This window comes from Cyanistes caeruleus, chromosome 2 (assembly GCF_971803275.1).
Source record: "Cyanistes caeruleus chromosome 2, bCyaCae1.hap1.1, whole genome shotgun sequence".
NCBI classification, from domain to species: Eukaryota; Metazoa; Chordata; class Aves; order Passeriformes; family Paridae; genus Cyanistes; species Cyanistes caeruleus.
In genome coordinates this window covers 83512399-83524457 of record NC_141702.1, presented here as the reverse complement: position 1 = coordinate 83524457, position 12059 = coordinate 83512399, and the positions used below count along the sequence as shown (strand labels likewise).

Below are 12059 nucleotides of genomic sequence, written 5' to 3'. Positions count from 1 at the left end.
AGAGACCTATGTCTAACAACACACCAATTATAAAAAACTGCTTGTTCCCTTGAGACAAAAAAGACCTGGAAATTTTTTCAAAGCAATTATATCACAAATGAACACATATCAGAATTATAGACTCCCCCTGCCCGAATTTGCACATGGTTATTTTGAATGACTTTCCAGTAATAAAGTAAATCCAGACTTGGTCAATCATGTCTTGGTATCACTCACATCAAAACATTACACATGCTTTTCAATTCATGCACATCTGAAAGCTGGTTTACATCAGGCTCAAAAATTCTGTAAGATCACATATCACTGGAGATTTGAGCCATAACCATTTGCTGGCTATAGCAAGAGCCACAGACACATAGAAACTAGTTTTAAATGCAAACAGTATGTGCACAGGAGAAAAGTTAATTCCCAATAAAAGCAGAACAGCATTTGTAGCCATACAAATATATCATCAGACTAGTAGATACCCCAAAGACTCAATGTGTTGACAGTCTGCACAGATCATCTACCTTCAAGAGAGCCGCAATTAAAAACAGCATGGTGAGTCAACACCTACAGCATTAGTGTGCTGCAGTTCAGTACTCACTGCTTATGGGTTAGACCTTCTGGAGAAGCTCAATATGCCAGGCAGGACCTTCTCTGCAAAGCCACTAAACCCAGGGGCAGCAAAGAAAAAGAAAGGCAGAGTTCAGCTGGTTCATATTGATGACATTGGAACGGGCAATGACAAATGTTTTCAGTGGTATAATCAACCATCTCAGCTGTTAAATATCAATCCAAAGCCTCATAAAATATTTACTTATCAGCACACCAACAATGGAAAACACAGATGCAAACAAAACATAGATCTCTGTAAAAAACTGAGAAAAGGCTGCCATGTACGTCTAACACACAAAATCCCACGAAATTTTCTGAAAGGACATTGTAAGCCAAAAAACATTGTTACAGTTTCAAGGATCAGTTTCTCTTTGATCCTTGTATACCCCTTTTCAAGGCATCCAAGTCGGTCTGAAGCTGCTACTATGATGAGAACCTGAACCTTGAATGCTTTTTTAATAGTTTTAGACAGTCACTTATGTGAGAGCAGATACATCAATATTACACTAGAACTAAGAAAACAGCAAAGACAGAGTAACAGCATTGATCAACAATCAGCTTCTTTGTGAAAATGCAGTATTTAATTAGTAAAAGTTTTATGAAGAAAATGCATTACACAATTTATATACATCAAATCTAGTAGGTCACTGTCTGTCCAGTAAAATGTTTCACATCTTCTTGCTACACTGCAAATCCCCCCTCTTATTGCTAGTATCTACTCTTTCCAGCAGGCGAGGGTTCACTCACCAGACTTAAAAAGTAGTAAACCTGCATACTGCCATTCTCTCTTGAAGCACATGTCAACCACATCACTGGTTTAATTATTTCTCAGTGACTCCAGAATTTACCAGAAGCTCATAGTGCCAATGAAGAACACAAAAATGTAAAATTTCTTTGTTCCTGAGAACCGTCTCAAATATATCATACACATGCAGTATCTCCTACTTCTAGAGACAATTTTATCTGAAACAACCTAGTTATGAAATATCAGTCTTGATCACTACACAGCCCTCTGTTTCCACTTCATAGGAAAAGGATGGTCATGGATAACTTTTAGAGAAGGCAATACAATTCCTCTTTCTAGGAACACATAGCAAAATCATGACCATAGTGGTGTATAGGGCACAGCAAAGCTAGAATTCTATGTTAGTCCTGGCAATGAGAATTGTGTGCTTTAGACTGCAAGTCTTTAGGCTGACACCCAGAACTTCTACACCCTTCTGATGCAGCTGGTTTAGGATATGCTTCTGAAATCAGATATCAAATCACCACATTTTTTAACTGCACATATTATAGTAATTCCTAGGTTTCTCTCATATAACATCAGCTTCATGCTGAACAGTACCAAAATTACTAATTCTAATCCAGAATTACTCACAGTATATATTTTATATGTACAATTTTCCTAGAAAGTAATTTTTATACAGATAATTTATAATCGCCACTTATACATAATTTAAGATGGTATTCAGAAAGACATTTATATTTATAGATAAATCAAGTCAAATAGAATGGCATTATTGCTGAGGCAGAATATATAGTTAAACCCTCTTTGAAGGTACTTCCATTTGTCAAAAAGAAACCATTTAACTGAAGTGTGACACAAAACTATTATGTAGATTGGAAACCACAAGGTGAAGCAAGCTCAGAAGGTCAAGAGTAAAACTAAGTTAAATGCAGAGGATACTTCAACCCTAGATGCGACAGAATGATTACATGCAACAGTTCTGCAGGGTTTGGTCTGAAAGAAGCAAGGGTATTAAAATTGCGTCTCCTGACAAAGGAAAAAAACCCACTCCCTTAACAACATGGCCATGAAAGCAGTAGCAATGACATAGGGACTCTGAAAGAGGAAATAATTTACAGAAATAGGAAATCCTGGAAATTCTAACATGTTTGTACTTATAAGCAGGAAATGCACATTTAAGGCTCTCCAAACCATCATCCATTACTTGTGCTGTTGTGTCTTGCCACAACGAAGGGAACTATTTGAGCATTCAGGCATGAACACAAACAGCTAGCTACAAGGCCCCAACCTCAGAAAAATGCACATCTGCATCTCCAGTTAAAGGTGCATAATGCAAACTGAGAGCCAGCAACGAGCATTAAGCAGCAAAAATCACATACTTCAAATCCTATACGTGCTTGTATTACATACTGCTATTGATATGTAACTAATTATGAAAACTGAAAAGACTGCTTCCCTGATTCCATTTTCATATGGTACTTCCTTTACATTCTTGTGAAGGTATAGAGTGGCTTTATCTGCTCCAAGAAGAGCACTTGATCTTATAAACTTAATTTCATGCTCTATACCATCAATTATTCCTCATATTCCCTGCCATTTTACAGTATGTCATTGAAGGTACCATCCAAATGCACATTCTACTCTATCTTCACTGGAAGTTTGGTTTTTCTTCCCCCTCTTCCAGTAAGTGACTATCAATACCACATTCAGAGAATGCAACTGAATTCTAGCCCTAAATCTCAAAGCTACAACATTTAGACGCGCAGCAGCTGATCAGAATAAACAGAACCAAAAGACAATCCCACTCTGAAGATTCAAGAACAAATTACATGCGGAAATTTTGTGCAGTCAAAGAGTTAAAAAGAAGTATACCAAAATTTGACTGATCTCAAGATACTCAGTCTCCAAAATCAAACCTCTGCCAAGAAACTTAGACAGGCACACCTAATGAAGGTTTTAGTAACAGAATCCTCCATTTTCCAGCAGATGGCCAGGTGCTTCAAAACTTCCCCATCCCATCTATAAGACAAAAAATAAAAGGACACCAGAAACACTAAAAACTAATACTAGCTTTACCCTACACAAGTGCCAAAGGGCAATACAAAATGCTCATTTTCACCTGTATTAGCATGCCACCTAGACTTTTTAAGGTAATGCTTGTTGTGAATTAATGTTGTAAATATTGGCTTTTCACTATTATTCTGATAAATATATTATATGCTTTCACTATATTCTTTTCTCTTAGCAAGTTACAGGCTTAGATAGGAATTCTGAATGGTAAGGATATGTCTCATCCGGAGAAGGCAAGATAACTCCAACAGGCAAGACAATGGGAGGATCAAGCTGTGGAAAACAGGCTATTATCAGCAGCAGGAAATGGAGAGCAAACTGTTACCAAAAAGCCGGTACCAGGACGTTGGCAAGGGGGAAAGATATGAAGCCCATCTGCTCTCTGAGGAAGTATAAGGGGCCTGGACTCTTATCAACAAGTGACCATCTGCAGCAGAAAGGAAACCAAACTCCAAAATAATACTGACCAGCTAGAATAATGATAACCAGCAACAATTATGCTGACCAGCAGAAAATAACATGATCCAAGAAGGTGGAACCAGGGAGGGGACATGCTTGAATATGCATTAACCTCTCACAGCAAAGATGGGATAAAAAGGACACTCCTGAGATACCAGGTGTGTTCCTGGCAACCCACCAGGGCACCCGGCCGTTTTAACCCTTTGCTTTATTTCTTTTGTCTCCTAATTGTCTTTTGTTTATATTAAATTCTTTTTATAATTTATTAAGTGAATCTCGTTTTTAAGATGGTGAACTAGTATTATTGGTGCAGATGCTCAAATGGCAAGAATTGTGCAGCTGCCTCAGAGTAAAAATTCTACTACTACATACAGGTATGTATTCTCAATGCTTGAAAAACAACACCCAAATAATCATAATTCTTAAAACAAGTTTTTGTTCATCTGTCTCTTGGTGATGGAAGAATAAGGATTTTGGAGAAAAAAATGCTTTCATGTAGCAGATGTGCACTTAAAGGTATCAAAACCACAGATGCTAATTAAGTATGACTATACAATTTCAGCTTCTGCATTTTTATTGGAAACAAAGCCTTCTAGCATATCTAGTAATAGTTTGTTATAATTCAGAAGTTGCTATGAATTGATAGCAGGAAAACGTATCTACTTCAGTGTGCCTGTAATTGCATTGGTGATTAAATGCAGCATGTTAAACACTTCTTGGTCCCATTCCAGGACAGCAATTACAGTGGGGATCACAGTGTCACTACAGTACAAATGTATCTCAGCCACGGAATGATACCTGTCCAATATTGTCAGGGGCCCTATGTTTGCGAAATATTAACGTAGTATGAATCACGTCATTAATTAGTTAAAACCACAAAGATACTCCCTATATGCTCAGAACATATTATGTCATGCATTTTACGACTTGGGATGATTTAATACATGTTAAATCAATGCATTTATACTATTGTAGTTAATGATCTGTCACCATTTCCATTAGAAAGCAATTTTCAAAGCCTTAGACCTCTGCTAAGAATTCACTCTGAGCTGAATTCTAGCACATGGCAAAAGCAAAACTATAGCAGACACGTTCACTTTCATCCAAATAAATTAAAAGGATTATTTATTATTGAAAGAAAATTGATCCCATTCTGTATTCCCCTGACACATTTCAACATTCATTCAGAGCATCGAACACTTCACCTTGTACAGAAAGGAGGTTAATTAGGCTGTGTTAGTAAGATACTCAGCTATCCTTTGAAAGTTCTATATATCCTGTACACTACCCACTGAAAAAAAACCATTTTACTTTTCTAAATCAGAAGTCACCTCACTGATTTCATATATGCTGCATATTTGGTATTTATAGGTCCTCTGTAATTTATGATCTTGTTAAGGGAATATAGGCAAGTTTTTTTGGGGCAGTTTAAACAATTATTTTTAAACTGAGATGGTTCAATTATTCTTAATAAATGATGCATGTCAGATTCCTTCCAAATAAAAGAGCAGAAGTGGAACATGGCAAAGGCAGGTGGACCTACAGAGAACTTGGCAACACGAAAGTCACATGCATTCAGAAACACATTTTTAAATGAACTTACATCTGAAATTAAATATCCCACAAATGCATTCAAAATCTTCTTCTACATTATCTGTTCTATACCTATATGCTCAGGGTTAAGAACTTGGTTCAATTATAGAAGTGTTATCAGTAACATTCTTTTATGATTAGAGCTACTATAGGAGGTTGTGCTTTAAAAACATCAGTATTCTGGTGTTGGACTTCTCATTTTCAGCACAATTTTAATCTTGCTTATCATCTAAAGATTTTGGTAAGCTGCTGAAAATGATGCTTCAGTCAGTGAGCCACACATTCTTACCTCAATTTGAAATGAAACAGAGGACAAATTTATGAACATTACAGTGTACTAGTGCAATGCCCTTCTGGCAGATTTCCACATTCAAAAGATATGCTGATGTAGTCCAATGAAGAAGCTGGATCCTAATTTATTATTTTTTCTAATGGGCACACTAAAGCATCCTTTTAAAACGCTATGACTGAAAGACTTTTTATGTTTTAAATACATAAAGACACTGAAGTGCTCAGTTGATAATTAGTCTAGAAAAGAGCACAAATACACAAATACTAAGAGGGGAGAATACAGAAAATACACAGTAAAGTAGCTGAGTCTTACAAGACACACAAAAACACCAATAAGAGTTTTCACTGAAAGCCTTCTCCAACAATTCTTAAAATAAACTGCAAAAGAATCCAGTGCATTTAAACTACCTGTCTTGGTTTTGGAAGACAGATGTCTGCTAGGGAGGGCAGGAGCCTTCCTTGGAATGAAAAAATGTAGACCCCCTCCTTTTGAATTATTATAATTTTGAAATCAAGGGCTCTCAGAGAGAGATCTGGGGATAGGAATAACAGTTCTTTACTAGTATGTATAATGAGGCACACAAACAACAATAACTACAGCATTAACAACAAAACAGAGCCAGGGACCCTGTGACAGCCTTCTCAGGCGAGATGGGAAGGGATGGAGGAGAGGGTTTCGCTCTCAGAAAAAGTCAGTCCCGGTGCTCCTGCAGGGCTCTGAGGAACACTCAGTAAGAATGAGCAGAGATCCTGGGCCGCTGGCTGAGGTGTATCAGCAGCTCCATGGAGATGGCTGGCACTGCCACATGTCCTGCCAGGACAGAGGGTGCGAGGAAGAAGGAGAAGAAGCAGCAGCAGCTCCATGTGCATGATGGCAAATTCCCTTCTCTCCGCAGCAACAGCTCTCAGCCAAGTGTCCTTCTCTGAAGCTGAAGAAGTCAGCAAAACTGCCCCCACCCTCCCCTTCTTCCTGCCCCACTTCCTCCCTGGGCCCAGCCAAACTCTTCCTTTCTTCTCAAGTACCCACCAAGTACCGGCAGCCAGGTTTTCCCCACAACTGATAAGTAAAAATTCCACAGGTGAGCCAGAACTAAAAAAACACCTAACCCCCAACACTAGCTAAAACAGGTTGTGAGAACTTCGATCTGATTCATCTAGGTTTCGAGCTGAACTTACAATGGTGTTGCCCTCGAGTCAAAGCTAAATGGTTCGTATTTCCATGAATACATAACTCTAAACATCAAAAAAAACCAATCTCTGCAGCAAAATCATATACAAAACATTCCTGATAACTCTTCAAAATCTTTTTCAAGATGTGTAGCCTACTACTTAAAGGACAATTAAAACATTGGAATTCTAAGAGCTAAAGAGGCCTTTAGAGAAGTAGGAATAAAACTTGAAAGTTGCCACCTTCCACCAATTCCCTCAAGGATATTACTTTGCTGTATATTGCAGGTAATAACTAACATTGCCCTATGACAACACAATCATCCTCCCGTGATTTACAATATGAGATATTAACTTTATCTTTTTCTTCAGATCCAACACTCCAATAAATACTCTGCTGATATGCACCACTCAAAAATCTATTCTACTTCTGTTATTCTTTTTACCACAGCATCAGTAAATAAATACTAAATAGTAAAACATTCTTAGAAAAAAAAAAAAAAAAAAAAAAAAAAGCAGCTGGAAGAAACCTCAAGATAGAAACCATTTTGTCCCCGGACTTAGAGGAAAAAGTAATTACATATTAAACCCTGCCAGGAAACCCTCCTAAAGTACTTCTTGATCTGAACTGCCAGATTTAGCATAGAAAGTAAAAAAATGTTTGATTCTTGCTGATTTAAAGCCCAGTGTGTCTCTTCTCTTTGCAAATGCATAGAGAAGCATTGAATTTTTTTAATCCAAGTTCTTTTTCTATGGCATAAGTATACTTAAAAATGTCTGCCATTATAATGGCTTAGAATGGTTAGAACATTTGAATTCTTGGTGAGGGGGAGAGGGGAAGAGCTTTGCAAAGTATTTCCAAGACTGCAGGGTTTATGTCAAGTAACATTTAAAAGGACAAGGTAATAAACTGGTTTAAAATTGCTGTTGTTGCATTAGTATTAACAAATCATACTAATAAAGTTTGGTATAAACACTGTGCCATGTGTATTCTCTTAAAATCTAGCACAACACCAAAATTATAATATGAAGTACTTTGCTGCAGAGCTTTATATTTTGTGTCCAACAAGTCAAACATTAATCAAGCAAAAAGGAGTTTCAACTGTTGACCATCCCAAATATGGAGAGAGAAAGCACTTAAAGATGCAAAATATAAGCAGAAGCTCTGTCAGGATGAGTTAGAATCCAAATTATTTTTTTGACTATTCATTTCTATAAGTTAAAAAGCACAAGAAGCTAGGTTCACAAATGAAGAGCCAAAACCAAGAAGAAAGTGTATTCCTCAGACAAAGCAAGAAAGCATTACTATCCTGAGATGGGTAAGGAGCTATGTCCTATTTAGTAATAAGCAGGTTGTCCAGCCAGATCTCTCATCTGCTTAGACAACCCCAAAAAGCAGCAATATTTTGTGAATGAGAGATGAACTCCCTTTTACGGCTCCCTGCACTCCTTAGTTATCGAATCCTTCTGGAACTGCACCCCAGAGTAGAATTGTGGCACTTACTGAAAAGCAGCTGAAGAATTTTGACAAGGTAGCAGCAATCCTACCTTATTACATTGTTCATTAACACAGTTGAAAGAAGGTACCAGGATGGAATTTTTCTTCCTTCCCATTTAAAACAGGTTTCAGGAGTCCCCAAAAGTTCAGCTAGAAGTTCACCATAAGAAATTAACTTTCTTCCATCCCTAGCATGCCTTATACCCAATTGTACAGTCAAGAAGCAATGGGGCTCTTACTCTGGTCACTGCTGTCTCTTATACCTGACTGACTACACACAGACATTTTCAGTTCTCAGGTGTGAAAATGAAGCTATGTCTCATGATCCTATTTTAGAAAACAAGAGTACTTCAGCTCCTCCTCAGGAATTTAAATTTTATTAAGATTTTGCCTACACTAGGAGCAATCTTCTAGCTAATTAAACAAAGCACTCTTGTAAGCAGATCTACCTACACTGTCAGATAACAATTCCGCCCTGCTGTTACAATAGCAGAAAAATAAAACAAAGAAAGTAGGAATAAAACCCCACATAAACAGTCACTTCTTAAATTTGAATAAACCACCCAAGACTATCTTACTCTTAGCAAAAGCAGGTTAACATGTTCATCTTGGTCACGCTGAAATTTTGGTTAATTTTCTAATAGCTCTCAGGTGGACACCTGTCCCTGATTTTGTATCTATCAGGTAATGAACAGCAGTTCCCACCCTCAAAAGAACCATCCCAAAGTAAAGAAACAGAGTGTAACTCTCTTGCTATACTGCAGGAATGTTATGAACTAGTGTTTTCACCAACACATTACACAAAGTCTTGGCTCAGAACAACTGTTTGGATGTTTAACCTTGAGAATAGATATCCTCTCGTAAATAACTTTGGAGTTTTCTAACAGTTCAGTGTCATTCCAACCAATACAACATTTCCAATGAGCATAAAACCGTTTATAAATAATTCTTTCACAACGTTTCTGTGTTACACATTCAACTTCTAAAGCACCTGAAAAAGACTTAATAAAACAGGAAAAATTTAGAACAAAGAAGGAACAAACCAACACAAACATGTTTGGTAACACCACTTCATAAAGCAAACAAGCCCTCAAAAAAACCCCAAAACACTACAAGCAAGAATTAGGCTGATAATAACAAAGACTTATACAAAGCAAGACATCAATATGAACACAGAAAAAGGTGTGATATTTTCTTTCCCACATATGCACCCAGGCACAAACATAGGTAAAGAAATACAACACCAGTTATACACTAACAACCATTAATTCAGTGAAACATGACATTTGATAGGCAGCTCCATTGATAGCTCATATAAAGCAGCATCCACTTATCAGCAGTTTTCAGTACAAAGTTGCCTTCTCAGGAGCTTCTAAGACATAGTGGACGCTGGCCATGGGAACTGTCTTCAGCCCCAAGACCCTTCACTTGCTTAAGAGGTATGCTCTATGAAACATCCCAAACCAGTCCATTCAAAAACAAATCCCAAAGTGGAGGGTGTAGGAAATCTGCACAATTAAGAAATCCAAAATGAAATGGCAGTTCTTGAATAGTTTTTTTAGGAGGAAGGGAAACATTATTTTGGGGTTTTTGTTTGGTTGGTTTTGAGGTTTTCTTAAGCTGTGATTAAAACATTAAACAAGAGAGATATTTTAATATCTGAAAAATCTCAGCTCCTCCCTATATCTTCAACACAATTTCCAAGACCTGAGTTAGGCCCAGGGAATGCTACTAAATGCCATTCTTATTTTCAAGTAAGGGATTTTGAAAAGTTAATGAGTTAACAATGCAGTAAAGTTCAGTAACTGAACTGCAAGCAAACATGCTCTTTCACTCACATCCTATGATTCATGTGCCCAGGAAGAACAGCAGACTCAACTCTACTTTATCCAGCTATGTTATTTGAAAACTCTTCTCAATTTTACTTTGAATAGAAAATGCTTAAAATAAATTTACCTGGGCTAAAGGTATTTAAACACATTTAAATATAGATTGTAATAAACATCCTGAGCCCAAAGGACTTGAGCCATAATGCCCAGAATTTGTGGTTGAAAAGCAGGAAACCACTTTAAAATAATGTAATGTATCAGTGTCCATGTCCTGCATTTTCCAGCATTCTGAATGCAAATACATGATCTCCAAGAGCAATTACAATAGAAATTAGTACTTCCAAATTTTTTCAGAAAAAAAGCATCTTAAATACCCCACTACAATTCTAGAGGGAGAAGTTATTTACTAAATGCAGATTTTAAGCCTATCACTGATATAATAGCAAATACTAAATTTATTGCTATTATTACTATTACTATTATTATTATATTCAATCTTATCATGACCTACAGTTAGCTTCTAGGTCTGGCTACTGCTCTTTCTGTAATTGCAGCGATACAATTGGGTTCTACTATAGAAGAACTAAGTTTATTAAGCTACTGCACTAAAGCTTTTTCAAAACACAGATGAAGAGCACCACACATTCTTTCAGTAGACATTCTTCCAGTCTTTGCTATTTTCTTTTACAGACATACTACTAGTCTATGGTTATTAATTTATTCCACAGAGAAAACTGAAACTCTTCAAACACCTTATAGTGTTTGATAGAAGTGATAGAAGAACTCTGTTATGTGAAAGCTTATTGCATAAACATTTGTATGTTTAATTTTCTCTGTAAAAAATGAAACAAAAGGACACAATTAAATAAAATTATTTTGAGTCTTAATATTAGATGTTAATAATTATACAGATGCTTTTCTGTTTTTCTTTTAAATAGACCAATATAATTCCATTCTCTTTTGCAGCTATATGGTCACTACTACTATCATGACATTGATCAGGAAGTCAACAGCATGAAGTATCTTCCATAAGACCTGAAACAGAATGAGCACAGTTCACAAAAAACAGCCCAAACAGCATAAGTGCTGAATTGGATCTATCAGACAAGTGTCACAATGTCCTAATGGAACACTCGCATTTTTATGCTAGATTATTCTGAGTTACTTATTTTTGCATCTTTCAACTCTATACCTTTTCAAAATATTACACAGAACCACATTTCTCAGAATTCTAAAAGGAAGCAACAGAAATTTGTCTCCACATAATCAGATTTGGTAGCTAATACAGCTATCCCAGTAAAACACTGTTTTTAAAATATTGAAGTGCTGGGGACCTTGTCAGAGTCCTCAATTGTTTTGTTTTTGACTGTGACCAAGAACTGTTCTCTCAGCATGTTCAGCTGCAGCATGCCTGAAAAATCAATCCCTTATATTCCAGTATGAGCGTCTGTACCCACAGAAGTAGAGAAAGGATCGTGGAAAAGAACAGATTCACAGATAAGTCTGAAGTATCTTTCTCCATAAGGTCTGTTATCTCAGGCTTAAAGGACTCACTGTTTGAAATTTTAACTAACACTCATCACTGTAAATGCTGCTGCTGTTATCCCTGACACAGAACAAATCATTCCTTATGCTGTCATTCAACACTGCTCACAACAGATCTACAATATTGTGAATAAAAATGTATCTACAATAGATTGTGAGAAGTGCTGATTGACAGCATTAGGAATGATTTGTTCTGTGTCAGGAAAAACAGTAATAACTGTGTATTCTAATCACTTACGCATTGGCTAACTTCCAGCTATCA

At 36.7% G+C, this 12059-nt stretch overlaps 1 protein-coding gene across 8 annotated transcripts in view; it reads right to left on the bottom strand.

Moving 5' to 3' along the window:
• ZFAND3 (zinc finger AN1-type containing 3) overlaps window positions 1–12059 on the bottom strand; it is a 166137-nt gene that overhangs the window by 131947 nt on the left and 22131 nt on the right. Inside the window, exon 1 of one of the 8 annotated variants that reach the window (XM_086878367.1) lies at window positions 587–645. The exons of the other annotated variants lie outside the window; for them this stretch is intronic. The gene's annotated coding sequence lies outside the window, so the exon portion shown is untranslated. Of the gene's footprint in view, window positions 1–586; window positions 646–12059 lie in introns of those variants that run through there. 8 annotated transcript variants of the gene reach the window in all.